We start from the raw sequence: 13,926 nt of genomic DNA on the forward strand, positions 1-13,926 counted from the left end.
CAAGAGTGGATTACCTTAGATAACTCTACTTAAACCAGGGAACATTTGAGAATGTTGAAGAAAGGAAAGAGGTTCCACCAGTAAAAACAAACATGGGCCTAACTTTGTGTTCTGTATACTAAACATTTTAAAGCACGGAGTGGGTGAAACATGACCACGTGAAAATAGACTGATAAAGCTCAGGAAACTCCTGAAAGACCAGCTCAGACTGCCTTGAACAACTATCAGCACTAAATCCTAATGGAATGCATAAATCAGCTGGAGACAGATTTATTAAGAAGGTGCCATTTTAAAGACCCAAATACACCAATATAATAATTTTAATAGCGTTTTCACATCCTAATGTTCACAGAAAATGCTCTAGTGCATACAAAATTAGTATCCCACTTTTTCTAAATAGGAAATTTCTCTAAAATGAAGTTTTCTCTCTGATTATGTCCGTAAAAATGTCAGATGAAAGACCTATGAGATCATAAAAGGGGTCAGTCCTGCCCATGGCTCTACAGCCATGAAAGGGCTTCAAAACGATGTAATTAATGTGGTTCCACGGTGTACGTGGTAAGGGCTAACAAGGATCCACATCCTCCATGTACCTGGGAATGGCATCTGACGACTCAGATCCTCAAGCCAAAGCTCCAATGGGCAGGAGGGGAATGCAGCAGCTGTGGGAGAGCTACCGCAGCTCCGCAGACTCAGGAGAAAGAGTCCTTCCGCCTTCATGCAAGTTCCCTGCATGCAGTCCGTTGCTCAGCTAGTAGACAGCATTCAGGCTGGCATACAAAGGGCCTGATCCTGCATTCTTTAGGTGAATTGTTGTCCATTGTAAAGTCATGTGCTGTGGCTCAGGATGGGATGGCACAGCACCATTGTGAGATAGCACAAGCTAAGCAATCTGTAGACCTGGGTTCTATTCCCAGTTCCTCCATTGCCTTGCTTTGACTCTGGTTCCTGCAAACAGGTACATACTTAACTTTAAGCACAGGGAGTAATACAGCCGAAGGCAATGGGATAACGAATGTTCATAAAATTGTGCATGTGAATAAGAGGTTTCCACAATCCGTGTCTGTGTTACTGCTGGGCCCTAATTTTCAAAAGTATGCACTCCTTGGAAGTTCCTCGGGTTTGAGGCGCTTAATTTTCAGAGAGGCAGAGCACTCACAGCTCCCTCTCAAGCAACACACGTCAATGGTGACCTTGGGAATGAAACTGGCAAATCTAAAGTATATTTCTGATGCATCAACTACATGTATGTGAAGCTGAATCTCGGGTTATCTACTCCTCAAAACACCTTGGAATGCTTCTAGTAAAGTACTTACAGATTGAAATATACCAAGGGAGGGAAAAAATGAAACAAAACATCAGCAGCTTGTTAAAACGCTTCTTCGATTAATAAAAAGAAAAGCACAGACAGTTACACCATTTGAAATCGGTAACAATAGATGCTGCAGTGAGATTCCAAAAATCCACATTACTATACTTTTTCCCATTAAGATTGATACGAGATACTATGGGTGAAGTCACGGCCACCCTGAAGTCCATGGTAAAACTCTTATTGCCTTCACTGGAGCCAGAATTTCACCAAACAGTTATTGCAGCCATATTATTCCATTAAATTTTATTTTCCTTCTAAGACAGAAGAACAGTAAGCAGTTACTTCCTCAATACAAAAATATCTTGAAAATTAAATGCCTGTAATTTTGCTTACAGACAAGTTTGTCCTTCTTAAGATAACCTAATCTTGAAATGAGCTAAATGAAGTGTCAAGCTTTTTTTTGATTATCAGCTTAAAAAGAGTTTTAATCAGTGATAGGTCTAACACACATGTGACATGCCCTGAGTAATGCAAGACAAGTATATCATTTTCTTTTCGATGAAGTGAGCTGTAGCTCACGAAAACTTATGCTCTAATAAATTTGTTAGTCTCTAAGATGCCACAAGTACTCCTTTTCTTTTTGCGAATACAGACTAACACGGCTGCTACTCTGAAACCTGTCATTTTCTTTTCTGAATACTTCACCTGTAGTCATTTGCTTCACAAGAAATCATAACATTGTTTATATTCTAGTTTTAGGGGGGAAAGCTAGGCTCACTTTTTTAATTTGTGTAACTACATGCTACATAATGCAACATTCTAAGAAACACACTCGCATTTTTGCTATTGGAGAGGGCATTGTGCATTCACAACTTAAGAGAATACATGTGGCATACAGGGCAATTATTAATTATGCTGTTTCTTTGCCCTGTTCACAGCTGTTCATTTGACAAAACAGTGCATTCAATGTCCAACTCCAGAAACCAGGCACAGACTGCCATGACCCAAGCTGTATAACGGTGGATGTCTTAACTTTGTAAAGTACTGTGGGGATCCTTTAGGATCCCATCCTATATACCGGTACATGTGTTTATAATAACTTCTATGACATCCTAGGAGAGGTCTCTAGTTACTCGAACTAGAGTCAACTAAAAACTAGTTAAGTATCACCCTCTGAAAATTGACTCTGGCTAATTTCCAGAGGGGGCCAGGAGCTCACTTATAGATCCCTTTGTCAGTGAGAAGAAATGGTTTGGGACTTTACGGAAGAGGCAGTTTCATATTATCCCACCTCCCTACATCCTTCCCTCCTTCTGGGTCTGTTCTCAACCATGACCAGTCTCTCCCTCTGCTGCTGCTTCTTGACTCCTTCCTCAGGCCAGAAACTAGCAGATGGGAGAAGGGTCTTGTTGACTAGTAAGGGCAGGAGGTGAAACTGTCATCAAGCCCAGAGTGTGAGATATAACTGGCAGATAAGACAAATACAGCAGAAAAGATGAGACCACTGAGGGGAAGAGAGTGAGGAGTTCACCACTCCAGTTATGTCTTGGCTGCCATGTTGACTCAGGGGATCAGCACCCAGGTCTGAGCATCTAGATTAGCCAAACACAGGATTGAGCAGCCACCCTGCAAAGCCACACCCAAGGTACTGTGTCCTCCCTAGGGCTGCACTTACCCACTTGTGGTGCTAGGACTTCTGCAGCATATCCTATGGTTCTTTGCCCTGCAGTGAGCCACTCTGTGATTCTTTCCCACAAGGAATTGTGAGAAGCAATGCATAACTATCAGCACTTGAGCAGTTCAACCTGTGTCTTCCCTACAAACTGGGTATATTACCAGCTCAAGGGAACACCTCACTTTGGCTTTAGTCTATAGCACAAGCCAGCAAGCCTACGCTGAAAGCACTACCAAACTCGTGTCAGGGTCTTTTGGGTGTGGATGGAAGCCAGGTTAGGGACAACACCTGAGTGAGAGACCAGGGTTAACTCTGCAGTGAAGACATAACTTCACTACCTGTAAGAGGCTAAACTGGTGGGAAGGAGGAGTAGACTTCTCTTTGGAGAATGAAGCAGAAACAACTGAGGGTGGCAAAGCTCCAATATGGAGTGGGAGAAGAGGAGAGGTGCAAAAAAATGAGCAGACTTGTCTCAACGGTCTCAGTGCGTACAGATATGATGAGTGTCCTTGGTCTTAAAATAATTAATGAAAGCATGTACAACTAAAAAAGGTTGTGGTGTCCCATATACTCTACACACATGCTCCTACAAAGGTATTTGTGGGCCCCTCTGTACTCCAAAACTCTCCTCTCAGGCAACCATATAAACACACGCTTGGTCTTGCCTTTGTAGACAGAAACAAACTGTGTTATGGAATTAAGTTACCTCTCTAAGGCCCAACCCTGCAAACCTTTCCTCTGACACATTACAGGTTTCAGAGTAGCAGCCGTGTTAGTCTGTATTCGCAAAAAGAAAAGGAGTACTTGTGGCACCTTAGAGACTAACAAATTTATTAGAGCATAAGCTTTCGTGAGCTACAGCTCACTTCATCGGATGCATTTACATTAGTTTCATTGGCTTTACTGAATCTACTCACTGAATAACAAACTACAGGAATCTGCCATTTTACGTAATTCAGTAATAGGGTCATAACACAGTTAGGTCCCATCTAAACAGAGAAGAGCCAGCTTGTTATAATCTGTTCAGATCATTATCTTGCCATGGTCCCCTGCCACCATACAATTTCTAGTGTAGATAGGTCCTGCAGAGTATAGTTTGCATTAAAAGTGAGTTGTGTAAGGTTTAAAGTTTACCAATAATATTATGATGGAGAATCACAAAAACCTAGAGATGCCTCTTTCAAAGTCCTCAAGATTAATATAAATGCATATTAAAACTAGAGACCATTGTACAATGGCCTCAGTGCTGTCTAAGTTTCACACTAACCCTACTCAAGCCACTTACTGAAAAGCAAGAAGAAAAACAGTGAAAACTTTTATATAGGCCATCAAAAAACCTGACTGCGAGTGGTTCCAATTTGCCCTCGTAATTAAATCTATATTTAAAGGGTTTTCACTCAGGTCATTTGCTACTATGGAATTTTACTGCAGGCTTTGCTAAGAAAACAAACTGGTATGAGTCACTAGTGATCATAAAGAAAGGATGAACATTGCTAAACAAACTAAAGCTGAGCTCAAATGGATATAGAAAATACAAGTCAGAATTCTAAATATGGATCTGAGAATAAGTGTAAAAAGATTAGAGGTCTTTGTCCCATGAAGAGTGAACCCACATGCCAGCATGCCCTTTCAGTGCAAGCATCAACTGATCAAAGTAACATCTACCAGTTTGTAAATATGCTAATCTTCTTGTTTACACAAGAGTGTCAGCACTGGCTTTACATCACAAAGAGGCTCATACAGTTGAAGATTAATTACATCCAACACTGAAATAGTGTGTAAATACTGGGTTCACCAGAGCCCTACCTCTTGATGAATTTGCACAGCTCAAGAGAGGTGGGCATTGCTAAAACAGATTATTCAGAAACACATAAGTGTCAGATCTTCAACTTTATATAGACCTTTTACAAGGTGGTGGTTTGTTTTGGTTTTTATTATGTAGTGGGAATTATGCAGGTTTAGACTGCTGCATATGCTAGTTGGAAAATATTTTTGCCATTTTATATTAATTCTATTTCTGAGTACCAATATCCCTCAAAAACCTGAGTTGTGCATTCAGCTTTTACACTTCTGTGTGATTAGAAAGTATTTAAAGGTACTTTTTCACTTACTGGATTAATATTACTTGGCAGCATTACAGTGGCTTTGTCCCCTTGCAGTCTGTTGGCCTTTTTACAAACCAGTTTTCGTATCTGGTTGCTAAATGCCCTTTTCTAAATACTGTTTTTAACAGCACTGCAAAAACCATGCTGGTGGCATAAACCCAAATCATTTTTCTATGTGAGACATTCAGAAATCTGAATTATTTTATAAAATAAGTTCACCCCCAAGTGCCTAGGTACCACAGCGGTCCAAGCTCAGTACCTAATGTTCTGTTCTCTATATGCTGCAACCGGGAAGAACACGAGGGTGAATTGGAAGGAGAGACCATTTCAGACAGAACTCTGAATGTCCATGGTTTGGACAATTGAAGACACTATCTTTTTATTATTTTTAACAAACGTTCGTATATTAGTTTCCTGTCCTTTTAACAGAAGCAAAAAAAGGGGGCAAACACTCTTATAATTTATGTCACTGATGCTATAAAACATCATCCTGGCTCCTTCTGATGTGAAGTCACAGTTCTGTTCTCCACCCGTGTGTGAGAGAGGTAGACAAAGTGATTGGTTGCCATTAGAAAACAAACATTTGCCGATAAATATCAACAAATACACACAGTTATTTCTTGTTTTTTATTCTGAGTACAGAGAAAGAAACATGGTAGGTGAGACATCACTGTGTGGTACCGGTTGTCAAATGCTAACATTTGAAGGACAGACTGTGTAGTAAATGAGTGTAATTTGGGGATTTAACGATGAAGGAAATAGAGAGTCTAACTAAAGAGAGGCACAGAAATGGTTTTACACAAAATACTAAATTAGAGGGAATGACATTTCATGGTGGCCTTTGCTCTTGCGAGTGACCGAATCTTGAATTTTCCTCCTAAAATGTTCAACCCTTTTTTTATCCCAGCAATTACTTCACCCACTCACCTTGACCAAAGTCACTCAGGATAACTGGTTGCCCAGAGACTTTCTCCTCATCCAGTTTTAACTGCCAGTTATTTGTATCAGTACATACACAACCCCTCCACTTTTCTGAAACAACCATGCATGCCATACACCACTGCTGGCACTAGGAGGTGCTCTCAGAGCAAAGTGGCCCTCACATCTCTGCTGAGATTGAGGAGGGGTCACCTCTAAACTGTTCCCAGCTGCTGCCAGCCTGGGTATAAGGAATCTCAACTCACTGCGGAACTCAGTTGTCTCCACTGAGTCACCAGTCCACTTGGCACTGAACATTTGTAACAGGTCAGTTTAAATGCTACCTTGTTCAATTGGAAAGATGCATGCTGTTGCAGTGTTTCGCTCATTTGACTCCGTGCATCTCCTGGGTGTCAGCCACAATATTTAGATTGGTAACTAAGGTTAGTGTGGTTAAAACAATGTGTTCAATCTCACGTTTGCATATGGCAACATGATCACTAGATTAATTGCTAATTACAGTGTATTGCTCTTAAGTAAAGTCACAGTAATAATAGTAATAAAAAGACTAAAGAGAACCATTATTAGCATAGTTAATTATATGACCATTGGTGAGATTGATAGATACACAAAATGCTGTGAAACAAGAAAGATATGTTTGACATTGCTTAAGAGCAGCTATGTTATTGCTTCACATCTTTTTGTTTTTAATCTCATTTCATCTGTGTTCCAAAAGTACAAAAACCAGTAATTATCTCGTGATCTTTAACTAACATTTATTGATAAATCTAATGGAATAATTGCATTTCTAAAATGTAAGTAAACCCAGTAGTCTTTATCAGCCTTAAAACTTTGGCCAAACTGGCTCAGTCTATTAATCTCCATTGTATGAGGAAAGCAGGCAATAATAATATATTGGTTTAATCATAATCCTTAGAGTAGCCCAGATTATTGTTGCAAATTTGTTCAAAATCTGCTAACATTCACCAAGCAATAGTGCAACATCTGAAGCAATAACATGGGTGGAGATACGTAAAAAGAACATTGTGATATTACTGTACAGCATTAGCTTGACAATGCCAAGGCAAAGGAACACAGAACAATGTTATGAAAAACAAACAGAGATGTCTTTTTATGTCACTGAATAGCTATTTCAATCTTCAAATAGAGATGAAATCTGAAACTTTTCAAGTGCTAAAACCTGAAATTGATCATACAGTAACATTTGTTTTACGGGCCTGCTTAATGTGCTTTTGTAGGATCAACACCATCAACTTAGAAACACTTCTGTCTGAAATGTATTTCTCTTTTTTATTTTTTTCCATTTTCTTTACTTTGAGCATGTGACAACACTTTGTTAGTTTCACCATTTCCCCTACCCAGTCAGTCACTTGCCCTGTTATTTGCGTGGTCCTTTCACAAGCAACTGGGAAGACAAATATTTAAAAGAATAAGAAAATGTTTGTGAAATCACAAATCTTGGCAAGGAGACAGAGGAGCAGGTGTTGCATTTGAAACTACCTTTAACTCATGTTTTGAAATTAGCTAGTTTCCAGTTGACTGCATTCTATTAAAAATATTCTGTTTAGGAAGCTAAACCATACTGACCCTAACTTTGCCACCAGTTTCTACCACATAACCTGGTTTCAAGCATGATATAATAAGTAGATCATATGACATAAATAAATCTGTCTTCAAAGAAATACTCAAGCACCCAAATAAGCATCCTAATCACTTTGAAAGAAACAAGGTAGGGCAAAAATAGTTTTATTAGCATGATTCCCTTACCATTTTTTGTTTTTGTTTTTGTTTTTTGGTTATGTTCTGCTCACTTAATGTTAGTCATCACATTTTTATGAACCTCCACCATGAAGACTAATGTGCAAACTGAAATTTAGAATGATTGACCTTTAACACAAAATGGCCATAGGTGTTCACACAGCTGTTAAATAAACCTATGTTTATGGAGCCATAAATGTAGTGCAGGTGAGGATTTCAGTGATGTAATAACTTCCATTACTGCACAGTTTGTCATTTATACAACAGTGTACCATCACTGGTGAATATTGTTTTACAATAACAGCACAGGTTCATAGGATTAAATCACTTTCTTCATTTGAGTCATTTGACCTTTAACCTTCCAGAGGCAGATCAAACCACTTCTGAAGGCCCATTCTTTTAACAGTAGAGCAAAGCAGTTGGTTAGATAGCTAAGAAAGTTGGTATGTGCCCCTAGGGTTTCACAAACAACTGTCCCAGATCTTTCTATAAGATAATCTTAACGTAATCATGTAGCCACAAATTATTGTGTAAATTCCCAATTAAAATAGGAGCTGTAAATCTCGACACCACTGCTACCTTTTTGAGACCTGAATGTAGTTTAAAAATTGGTAGCAAACTCTTGTTTTGCATTATTATTTCAACACTTTAATGAGCCAACAGCAAAACAGCTCACTTGATTTACGAGCATGTTGCAGAGCAACAGGAAAACGCTGAAACTATTTAAAATTTTAGCTTAAACAGCAATGAAGACCACACCACTAAGTACTCCACCCTCCTTGCAGGACTATGCTTGTAAAATCAGCATTCAGTTGGCATGCTTCCACACCCTGCCTTGTCCCATTTGAAATTAAAACAGTAGCATACTCTCATTGGAAGTTTAAAAAAAAATACTAGTTAGACAAACAGTCATTAAAGGGCCTGATTCAACACCCATTTAAGTCAGTCAGGGAGCCTTTATATTTATTTCAGTGAGTTTGGATCAGGCCCCAATTGCAGATATTATACCAAGCCAGTTTGTGGGAAATAATGCTGCTGATCTCTCCACCCAGAAGAAATGGAAGCCTAGTCTATGCTGGAAGTTATTTGCTGGTAGAGCACTACAGGAACAGCTATACCAGCAAACCCCTCTGGTGAAGTGCAAGTGTGCTATTGCTGGTAAAACTTTTGCCAGTATAACAATTAGAGGGGTGGGGACCGGGGTTGTTGCTTTTTAATGGCATTTTTATAGTAGCAAATGCACTAATGTAGTTGCACTTGTAAGTATCAACCCGGCCTCAGTCCAGCTGAGGGGTAATAACTGACCAAGAATGCTAGTTTCCACATCTGGAAATGAAATTCCAAGCCATTTGAGGTGTAGTTAGTGATCAAAGATGGTGTGCGTTGCTTTCACCACCACCACCACCCATATCTCAATCCCGCCTATATTTTTTTCCCTAGAAATCATTCTCCCATAGGTAAAGAAATCAACCCTACAATCCATAGATGCATAGTTTCCAAGCCCAGAAGGGACCACTGTGATCATCTGTGGGATGACACAGGCCATAGACCTTCCCCAAAGTAATTTCTAGAACAGATCTTTTAAAAAAATATTAAATCTTGATTTTAAAAATTGTCTGATGGAGAATCCACCACAACTCGTGGTTAATTATGCTCACCATTAAAAATGTGCACCTTATTTTAGTCTGAATTTGTCTAGCTTCACCTTCCAGCTACTGGATCATGTTATACATGTCTCTGATCAATTGAAGAGCCCATTATTAAATATTTGTTCCCTGTGTAAATACTTGAGACTGTAATCAAGCCACCTCTTAACCTTCGTTTTTGTAAGCTAAATAGATTGAGCTCTGTATGTCTATTACATAAGGCAGGTTTTTTAATCCTTGAATCATTCTCATGGCTCTTCTCTAAACGCTCTCCAATTTATCAACATTCTTCTTGAATTGTGCGCACCAGAACTGGACACTATGTTCCTGCAGAGGTCACACCAGTGCCAATAAATATAGAGGTGTAAAATAACCTCTTTACTCTTACTCAAGATTCCCCTGTTTATGCATTCCAAGGTTGCATTTGCTCATTTGGCCCCAGCATCAAACTGGGCTCTTGTTCAACTGATTGTTCACCACTGCCCCCAAATCTTTTTCAGAGTTCAGATCAGCGCAGGATCAGGCTTGTGTAGTAAAAAGGCTCCAAAACTTGTTTCCTCCTCTGACACACACACACCCTACCCATAAATCTTTCTTCACCATGACTGCCAGGAGCCTGACCAACAATGCTTTATAGGTCGCGCACACACACAATCCCAACAATTAATTAAAAACTTTTAAAGTGCTCTGCAAATACAAATGGCAACTGCCTCACCCTATTTCAGATAGTAATCAAATAATGCAGTCTCCACTTTTCTCCTCCTACTTCACGCACTCCACATTTTTCCATACTCACTGAGATACGCTGGTGAGCTAGACAATAGATTCTTTGCTAAACATGTCTTTGATATCTATATAATCTTTTAAAATGTATATCATTAACTCGGGCCTTTCCCATGTCATTGCTGCCCCAACACTGCCAGCACATCATGATCTGGAAAGAGATATTTAATGCTTTGAGTACATGACGCTCTTAGGCAACCAGTCAAGCTGCAAAATTATGCTCAGTTACACTTAACACAATCACATTGACTTCTGTGTCCCTCCAGTATCTAATGTAAAAAAGACTAAAACAAGGAGTGACAGCTGTTCCCGTCTTGCAATCTAACATCCCTCTTGAAAGGTCCACGCTGATGATAACCCTAATGGTTGTTTGGCAGGTGCAACTGAATGGAGCTGATGACCACCCTAATACTATGCAGATGTATTATTATCCTCTAATTATAAGTCCTTCCTCTGATCAAATTTTCCTCAATTAAAAACAGAGGCATCTTCGCCTCTGAGGTCAGATGGCACTGGGTTACATTGGTATGTAGGACTGGAGCTCTGTGCAGGCAAACCCAAAGTCTGAAGGTCAAGAAAAGTGGGAGACTTAGTACAGACTATATCTTCCTTCAGAGCCTTCTGTTGGCTGGCAAAATAGAGGCTTTGAATTTGGAGATAAGACTCTGAGCCATTGATTATATTGTCAGTGGCATGGCATATCATTAGTTACAGATGTATGGAGAAGGAATGGGCTTCTAAAGTGAGATTTAGGGCCTGATCCTCAGCCTGTGTAAATCAGCGAAGTTCCCTTGAATTATACTCCAGTAGAACTACATTGATTTATACCACCTGAGACGCTGGCCAATAATATCCCAAAATGAAGTGTGCCAGCCCACACCTCACTTAGGCTGTCTGATGTACTGAGTCAGCCTTGGGTTTTAAGGCCCCTTAGCCAATATTCTCATTGGCTCAGTCTGCAGAGGTGAGGAAATGCTTTGATATCTGGAGTCTCTGTCACCAGGAAAAACAAAAAACTAGGCTAAGGCACCCTATTATCATGGGGCAGGAAAGGTTTATGTCCCTCAGAGCCAGTTCATAAAAATAGACTATCCACGAAAAAAGACATCCTGAAGTAACATGCTTGAGTATGCAATGTCCAGTGTTTATCAGGGCCACCAATTCACTGACCCTAAATGCATTAAAAACAAAACAAAAAAGCAATACTGAAGCTGACCCAAAAAAGCTAAATCAAAAATGTTCTCACGTGTGCTGTACTGAGCCTCCAGCACATCCAGTAATGCCCTAAGGATGACTCTCCTCCAATCAGTCAGCCATCAATGTCACTGAAGCACAATCCTCCAGCTAACCTCAGATTCTGTTTGCAACCAAATTCAGCAAAATAGTCTGTTAATTCTTTTAGGTTACTTTCCCACTTCCTCCATATAAATCCTTTTATTTAAAATGGATTTTGATTTCTTTTGGTCCATATTTGGTATCTGGACTCAGATTAATTGTTTGACTGATGCTGTTTCCTCTACCACCACCTCCCCCAAAGCATAGCTAGACACAAACAACCTCTAACTGGCCACTGCAGTGCTAAAGTGGGCCATGCTGGCCCAGAAGATGCCATGACCAACCACATCAATATTCCCTATGTTTCTCCTGCAGAAATACCTCCACTAATCTAGCCTGTTGGCATTCTTCGAGGACTCCATTTCCATTTGAAAATATCAACTCCCATTTGGGTTCGAGCTTTTAGCAGCTATTGGCCACCCTGACCAAGCTAAGGATAGAGAGGAAACATACATGCCAGAACATACTCCTTTTAATCCATAGGGGAGAAAGTGTCTTGTGACTATCAAAGCCCACCAGAAGAATCTCCCCTCCACCCAGAAAAAGGTAATATAGCAGCACATACAATAACTACAGGTAGAGGAAAACCAGATGCCATTTCTTGTTGCTCATTTGAAGAAGGAGACGGCCAATCTTCTGATTTCCTCCCCAAGACATTTTAGTCAAAAAATGTTGCAGAGGAAACTGACTCCCCTCCCCACTCCCCCCCACACTACTCCCTCAAATGACTATTAAAGGCCAGAGGGGAGGGTGGTGCTATGGTGGAATTGACTTGCAGGTTGAGCAATTCTTTGTAGGGGTCCTCAATGTGCAGGAGGTGATGTTCCTGAAGTCCCTTTGTCCAATACTGATTTTGCTTACTCTGGTGTAAATCAGGAGGAAATCCATTGACAACAGAGCAGTTATGCAAATGTAAAACCACTGTAAGGGCTTGTCTATGCAGCCTCCCTCTCCTCCCCCCGTGTGAACTACATGAGGGTATGTTGAAGCACCCAGTCAAGTGTTACGCTGTAACTGGCTCATGTAGATCCTGCTGGAGTGAACTAAAAGGTACTTATTTTGTGTTAACCTAGTCCCATTTCAAACAAGACTATGTTAATGCAAACTAAATACCTCCTGGTTCACTCTAGCAGCATGTGTATGATGCAGTTTCAGCACAACACATTAGTGCATGCTGCAACTCACACCCCTGTAGTCAACACCGTGGGGTTGAGTAAACAAGCCACAAGTGAGATCAGCATGAGGACCACTCTGTGCTGGCATTTTCTGTAAATTTCAACAGAGAGCCTGGTGAGTGGCTCGAGCATTCTTCTGAGACTCCTCTAAGAGAAAAGCCATGTTATGTCAGTCAGGGGATGGGAAGGATGGCCATGGCTGTGAAATGAGAACTGCAAGAGAGCGAAGAAACCACTGGTCTGATATTAGGAATGACATAATCTTGCGAGGATTTTGATTTCACCACCTTGATGAAGATCTGGGAGGTAAATCCTCAGTGAAGGAGGCACCTCCAGTTGTGGACTGGCTGCTTTAAGGGGCTAGAGATGATACCAGTCATGGTATATAAAAAAGCAGTCTTTGTAAGCTGTGTGGGCATGTAAGTGCTGGTGGAGAACTGAAGGGGGGGTTAGAAATAGCAATAATTATATGGCACATTTCATCCTCAAAGCACTTTGCAAACATTAGTGATTTAATCCTCACAATGTCCTGTGAACCAAGTGTTACATCTTTAGGTTGGGGGGAGTGTCTAGACAGTCAATGGGGAGGTACATAAGTTATGAGTTTTATTGATCATGTTTGTACCATATCAGTATTCACTCATCACTGACTAATCGCTCAAAACTTGTCCCAGCATGCACTGAGCTCAGTACAATCTGGGAAGGTTCTCTGGGACCAGTCTTCTTAGGTAGTCCCAATGTCCTGGAATCTGTATGGGAATAGGATTCTAAAGTGAGATGTAGGGCCTAAAGTCAGATATAGGGAATCTGTAGGGGATATTTCTAGGGCATTAAGCCTGGTACTGTACTGTAAGAATTATCCTCATTTTACAGATGTGGAAACAGAGGGTGTGACTTACCCAAGAACACAAAGGCAGCTTGTCAGTGTCTTCTGATGCATACATTTCTTGTTGTATTCGGGGAAAGAGAATAAGTTGGCATGACCCTGAGAAAAGGTGAACCATTGTGTTTGAGGAGAATCCTACACCAGACTTACAGGTCCACAAACAAGGAGCCCCCATAACACTATACCCTATAGCTTCTTTAAATTTCAACAAAACAAAACCTTCTAAGAAGTGTCATGTCCCCTTGTGTAATTTTTACCATCACACCATCTTGTTCTGCCAGTCTTCATTGCATTGGCCTTGGATGTCTTTGG

The 13,926-nt window shown here is 40.4% G+C and overlaps 1 long non-coding RNA gene across 2 annotated transcripts in view; it reads left to right on the plus strand.

Moving 5' to 3' along the window:
• Positions 1-13,926, plus strand: part of LOC122456321 — a 62,771-nt gene that overhangs the window by 26,448 nt on the left and 22,397 nt on the right. The gene's annotated exons all lie outside the window — the stretch shown is intronic.

The sequence above is a fragment of the Dermochelys coriacea genome, chromosome 12 (genome assembly GCF_009764565.3).
Source record: "Dermochelys coriacea isolate rDerCor1 chromosome 12, rDerCor1.pri.v4, whole genome shotgun sequence".
In the NCBI taxonomy this organism is placed as follows: domain Eukaryota; kingdom Metazoa; phylum Chordata; order Testudines; family Dermochelyidae; genus Dermochelys; species Dermochelys coriacea.